We start from the raw sequence: 7,072 nt of genomic DNA on the forward strand, positions 1-7,072 counted from the left end.
TCTCGCTGGTCGGGCTGCAACAGCTGACCAGCACCGATTGTCCAGCACTCACTAGTGAGATGACCCCAGTACCTCAGTTGAAAATGCAGAAATCACCGGTCTTCTGTGTCCTTCGCACTGGGAGTTGGAGACTGGAGCTGTTCCTATTTGGCCATCTTGCTCCGCCCCCGCTTTTCTAGTTTTTTAAGATGCATTATTAGGTTATTTATTTGAAGTTTTTCTTTTATGATGTAGGTGCTTGCAGCTATACATTTCCCTCTTAGTATGGCTTTTGCTGTATGCCATAGGTTTTGGTATGTTGTCTTTCTGTTGTAATTTGTTTCAAGAAATTTTTCAATATTCTTCTTAATTTCTTTATTGACCCACTGGTCACTCAGGAGCATATTGTTTAATTTCCACGTATTTGCATATTTTCCAAAATTCCTCTTGTTATTGATTTCTAGTTTTATTCCATTGTGGTCAGAGAAGATGCTTGATGTTATTTCAATTTTTTGAATATGTTAAGACTTGTGACCTAACATATGGTCTATTCTTGAAAATGATCCGTGTGTTGAGGAAAAGAATGTGTATTCTGCAGCCATGGATGAAATGCTCTGTAAATATCTATTAGGCCCATTTGTTGCATAGTGCAGATTTTCTGGTGTTTCTTTGTTGATTATCTGTCTGGAAGAGCTGTCCAATGCTGAAAATATGGTGTTGAAGTCTCCAGCTATTTTTGTATTCAGGCCTGTCTCCTTAGCTCTAATAATATTTGCTTTATATAGCTGTGTGTTCCAGCTTTGGATATATATATATGTGTGTGTGTGTGTGTGTGTGTGTGTGTGTGTGTGTGTGTGTGTGTGTGTATAATAAAATAAAGGGATGGAAAGATATATTCCATGCCAAAGAAAACCAAAAAGGTGCAGAAGTAGCTACCCTTATATCAGACAAAATGGATTTCAAGACAAGAATTGTAAGAAGAAACAAAGAAGATCATTGTGTAATATATACACCATCATTATATCATCTTGTTGAATCAACCCCTTTATCATTACATAATGATCTTCTTTGTTTCTTCTTACAATTCTTGTCTTGAAATCTATTTTCTAATGTAAGTATAGCTACTTCTGCACCTTTTTGGTTTCCTTCGGCATGGGCTGTCTTTTTCTATCCTTTTATTTTCAGTCTATGTGTGTCTTTATAGGTGATCTGTGTTTCTTGTAGACAGCAGGCCATTGGATCTTTTTTTCATCCATTTGGCCACTCTATGTCTTTTGATTGAATAGTTTAGTTCACTTCCATTCATTCGATGTTATTATTGATAAATAAGCAGTTACTCCTGCCATTTTCTTGTTTGTTTCGTGGTTGTTTTGTTGTTTTCTCTTCCTTCTTTCTTTCCTTACTGTTTTCCTTTTAGTGAAGGTGATTTTCTCTGTTGGTGTGCTTTAATTTCTTTTGCTTTTTATTTTTTGTGTATCCATTGTATGTTTTTCAATTTGACATTACCCCGAGGCTTGCAAACACTACTTAAAACCCATTGTTTTAAACTGATGACAAATTAACACTGATTGCCTAAAAAACATGCAAAAGGAAAACTAATAAAAAGTCTTTGTTCCCCCACTTTTAAACTTTTTGTTGTTCCTATGTATTATTGTACTTTTTTTTTTTTTTTTTTTTTTTTGAGACAGAGTCTTGCTCTATCAACCAGGCTTGAGTGCAGTGGCATGATCTTGGTTCACTGCAACCTTTGCTTCTTGGGTTCAAGCGATTCTTTTGCCTCAGCCTCCCCAGTAACTGGGATTATAGGCATGTGCCACCATGCCTGGCTAATTTTTGTATTTTTAGGAGAGACAGGGTTTCACCATGTTGGCCAGGCTGGTCTTGAACTTCTAACCTCATGATCTGCCTGCCTTGGCCTTCCAAAGTGCTGGGATTACAGGCGTGAGCCACCACACCTGGACTTATACTGTCTACTTCTTTAAAAAATGTTGTAGTTATTATTTCTGATTGGCTCATTGTTTAGTCTTCCCACTTATGTTGTGTAGTTTACACACCACAATTATAGTGTTATGCTCTTCTGTGTTATTTTGTGTGCTTAGTATTACCAATAAGTTATGTACTTTCAGATGATTTCTTCTTGCTCATGAGCATCCTTTTCTTTCAGATTGAAGTACTCCCTTTAGGATTTATTGTGGGACAGGTCTGGTGTTGATGAAATTTCTCAGATTTTTTTTGTATGGGAAAGTCTTTATTCCTTCTTCATGCTTAAGGCATATGTTTGCCAGATATACTATTCTAGGGTAAAAGTTTTTCTTTCCTTCAGCACTTTAAATATGTCGTGCCTCTCTCTCCTGATCTGTAAGGTGTCCACTGAAAAGTCTGCTGCCAGATGTATTGGAGCTTCATTGCACATTATTTGTTTCCTTTCTCTTGCTGCTTTTATGATCCTTTCTTTATCCTTGATGTTTGGGAATTTGATAATTAAATGCCTTGAGGTAGTCTTCTTTGGGTTAAATCTGCTTGGTGTTCTATAACCTTTTTGTACTTAAGTATTAATATCTCTTTCTAGGTTTGGGAAGTTCTCTGTTATTGTCCTGTTGAGTAAACTTTCAATTCCTATTTCTTTCTCTACCTCCTTCTTAAGGCCTATAACTCTTAGATTTGCCCCTTTGATGCTACTTTCTAGATCTTGCAGGCATCCTTCCTTGACTTTTATTCTTTTTTCTTTTGTCTCCTCTGACTGTGTATTTTCAAATAGCCTGTCTTCAAGCTCACTAATTCTTTATTATTATTTACTTTTTACATACATTTGTAAGCAGAAATCTTGCTAATTCTTCTGCTTGATCAATTCTGCTATTAAGAGATTCTGATGCATTCTTCAGAATATCAATTGTGTTTTTCAACTCTAGAATTTCTTCTTGATTCTTATAATTATTTCAACCTCTTGGTTAAATTTATCTGATAGAATTCTGAATTCCTTCTCTGTGTTATCATGAATTTCTTTGAGTTTCCTCAAAACAGCTAATTTGAATTTTCTGTCTGAAAGGTCACATATCTCTGTTTCTCCAGGATTGGCTCCTTGTTCCTTAGTTTATTTGGTGAGGTCATGTTTTCCTGGATGGTGTTGATGCTTGTAGATATTCACTGATGTCTGGGTATTGAAGAGCTAGGTATTTATTGTACTCTTCACAGTCTGGCATTGTTTGTGCCTGGCCTTCTTGGAAAGGCTTTCCAGGTATTCAAAGGGACTTGGGCCCCAAGCCCAATAGCACTGTAGCTTTTGCAAACTCATAGAGGTACCGCCTTGGTGGTCTTGAATTTGATCTGGAAGAATTCTCTGGATTACTGGCCAGAGACTCTTGGTTTTTCCCTTACTTTCTCTCAAACAAAGGGAGTATCTCTCTCTCTCTCTTTCTCTGTGCTGAGCCACCTGGAACTGGGGGAGTGGTGATGCAAGCACTCCTGTGGCCACTACCACTGAGACTGCACTGGGTCAGACCTGAAGCCAGCACAGCACTGGGCCTTGCCCAAGGCCCTTCCCTTTCAGGTGATGAGATCCCCCCAGACCCCAGGTATGTCCAGAGATACTGTCTGGGAGCCAGGGATCAGAGTCAAAAACATTAGCAATTTACCTGATGTTCTATTTTACTGCAACTAAGCTGGCACTCAAGCCACAATACAAAGTCCTTCCTGCTCTTTCTTCCCCTTTCCACCAGCAGAGGAGTCTCTTCCCATGGCCACCACCACCGCTGCTCCATGGGTGGTTCTGCCAGGCCACCACCGATATTTGCTTAGAGCCCAAGGGCTCTTCTATAAGCTTGCGGTGAATGCTGCCAAGTCTGGGATTCACCTTTTATGGCAGTGGGCTCCCCTCTTGTCCAGGGCAAGTTCAGAAATGTTGTCTAAGGCCTAGGCCTGGACTCAGGGTCCCCAAGAGCCTGCTTGTTCCTCGACCCCACTGTGGCCAAGTTAGTACCTAGGGTGCAAGGTAAAGTCACCTTTATTTTTCTCTCTGCTTTTCTCAAACAGAAGTAGTCTTTCATGGTAGCCACCACAGCTGGGAATGTGCTGAATCACCCCAGAAGCCAGCACATCTCAGAGCTCAAGGCCCATGGAGTACTGCCCGGTTATCACTGCTGGTTATTCAGGGCCCGAGAGCTCTTTAGTCAGCAGGTGATTAATCATGCCAGGACCGGATCCTTCTGTTTAAGGCAGTGGGATTTCTTTTGGTCTACAGTGTGACTAGAATTTTCGTCCGGGAGCTAGGACCTGGAATGGGTGCCTCATGACTCTGTCCAGTGCCCTATCCTACTGTAGCTGAGCTGGTATCCAAGATGCAAGACAAAGTCATTTTTACTCTTTACTCTCCCATCCTTAAGCAAAAGGAAGGAGTCACTTTCCTTGCTACAAGCTGCACTGCCTGTGGTTGGGGTAGGAGGGGCATAAGCACTCCTTTAGATACTTGGGTGTTGTCTCTCTAGGTCATGTGCCACCCTAGTTCACCAGCTCTAAGCCCAGCCTATCATTAGGAATTGCAGTCCTTGTGCCCTAGACTGCCATTCAAGTTTACCTAGGACCCCAGAGCACTTCAGTCTGCAGTTGCAAGGCTTTGGAGAAACTCAAGTTTCCACCACTGGATTCGGTGATTCCCCTCTGATTAGGGCAGGTCCAAATGCTCCCTCCATGCATGGTTGCTGGCTGAGCCCGGCACGGTTTTATTCTCTGCTGTGACAGGGCAGCACTAAGTTCAATGTAAAGTCCCCAAGTCACTGTGCTCTTCCTCCCACAAGTGCACAGATTCTCTCTCTACTGCCAGGGGATGAGGGAGGGGTAGTGTCAGTGACTTAAGACTGTTTCTCCTGCTCTCCTCAATGCCACTTTCCACAATATGTAGCTAAAACCAGGTACTGTGAGTGCTCACCTGATTGTTGGTTTTTATGATAGTGCTTTACTGTGTGCAGATAGTTGTCAAAAGTTGTTTCAGTGAGGGGAATAAATGATGTAGCCTTCTGTTCCACCATCTTGCTTCACCTTCTCTGGTGTTATCCTTTATATTATGTTTCTTAAATATTTGATAGAACTCAAAATTATCTGGGCCTATAATTTTCTTTCAGGAGTAAGTGTTGATCTTGTTTTTATTTAACTTATTCTGAATTGAAGAGCACTTTCAATTTAAATAGTCATGTCTTTCTTCACTTCTGAGAAATTTCTTTCTTTAAAAAGTTATTGCCTCATTTCCATTTTATCTGCCATCTTTTTAAGAAAAACTACTAAACCAAAGTTGGACTGATTCTCCATGTCTCAACTTTTCTCTTATTTTTTAGCTTTTTCTGGTTTTGCTTCATGTTCCTTGACTTCGTATTATAAATTTATAATGTAGGTAATACATTTAAAGCATAAAACAATAAATGTTTATGCAATTATTTTTTAATTTCTAAGAAATCTTTCTTATCCATGATTACTCTTTTGTTGCAGCATTCTGTTCTTGCTTTATCAATTTACTATATAACTGAATCTCTGAGTGTATGAATTTGAATGTCATAAAAGCTACACTCTTTGTTCTTGAGTTCTTAATCTCTCTTTCTCTCCCCATTTGTTTAGCTTTCTCATTTGAGACCTGCTATTTGTTCTTTTTGTTTGCTATTCTTCCTAGTCACTCAGAGACCCAGTCTGAGGAAGCAACCATTATTTCTTTTTGTGGAGATGGAGTCTCACTCTGTTGCCCGGGTTGGAGTGCAGTGGTATGATCTCAGCTCACTGAAACCTCCACCTCCCAGGTTCAAGCAATTTTCCTGCCTCAGCCTCCCGAGTAGCTGGGACTACAGGCACCTGCCACCACACCTGGCTAACTTTTGTGTTTTTAGTAGAGATGGGGTTTCACCTTGTTGGCTAGGCTGGTCTCAAACTCCTGACCTCAAGTTATCTGCCCACCTCGGCCTTGCAAAGTGCTGGGATTACAGGCGTAAGTCACTGTGTCCGGCCCCATTATTTCAAATGATGCTCGTTGCCATGAAAGAAGGAAAGAGAGTCTTATAGGTTCTCAGTTCTCTGGCTTAAAAGTAATAGATGCCACTTCCATTCATAAATCTTTGGCCAGAAATAGTCATATGGTACCATCAACCCTACCAGGGCTGCTCATTCAAGTACCAGAGTCATATAGAAATTAGTAAATTCATCCCACTTTCCTCACCCCATAATTACGTCTGAGTGTGCGTTAGTCCATTCTCACGCTGCTATAAGGACATACCTGAGATTGGGTAATTTATTAAGAAACGAGATTTAACTGACTCACAGTTCTGCCTGGCTGGGAGGCCTCAAGAAACTTACAATAATGGCAGAAGGAGAAGCCAACATGTCCTTCTTCACAGGGTGGCAGGAGAGAGAAGAAAGAGGGTGAAGGCGGGAGGAAGCCCCGCATAAAACCATCAAATCTTGTGAGAACTCACTCACTACCACGAGAACAGCATGAGGGTAACCACCCTCATGATTCAATTACCTCCCACGACACATGGGGATTATGGAAGCTACAATTCAAGATGAGATTTGGGTGGGAACACAGCAAAACCATATCAGGATGCTAACCAAGGCAACTCATGATGTTAGTGAGAGCTCTCACTTCCCAAAGTAAACTGTCCTAACTCTTTGAATTTTGTATTATGGAAAGTTTTAAACATAAACAAAATACATAATTGTGTAATGAATCTCCATGTAACGATTACCCAGCTTTAACAATGATCAACTCATGCCCAATTTTCTTGACCATGTTCTATGCCCCCATCCTCTACTCTGGATTACTTTAAAGCAAATTCCAAACATCACAGAATTCCATTCATACTTTATGACATGGTTTGGATCTGTGTCCCCACCCAAATCTCATGTCGAATTGTAATCCTCAGTGTTGGAGGTGGGGCCTGGTGGAAGGTGATTGGATCATGAGGGCAGACTTCCCTCTTGATACTCTCCTCACAATAGTGAGTGAGTTCTCATGAGATCTGGTTGTTTAAATGTGTGTAGCACTTCCACCCCCCTCTTCCTCCTGCTCCCTATGTGAATTGCCTGCTCCCACTTTGCCTTCTGCCGTGATTGTAGGTTC

Source organism: Colobus angolensis, unplaced genomic scaffold (assembly GCF_000951035.1).
Source record: "Colobus angolensis palliatus isolate OR3802 unplaced genomic scaffold, Cang.pa_1.0 Scaffold216, whole genome shotgun sequence".
NCBI lineage: Eukaryota > Metazoa > Chordata > Mammalia > Primates > Cercopithecidae > Colobus > Colobus angolensis.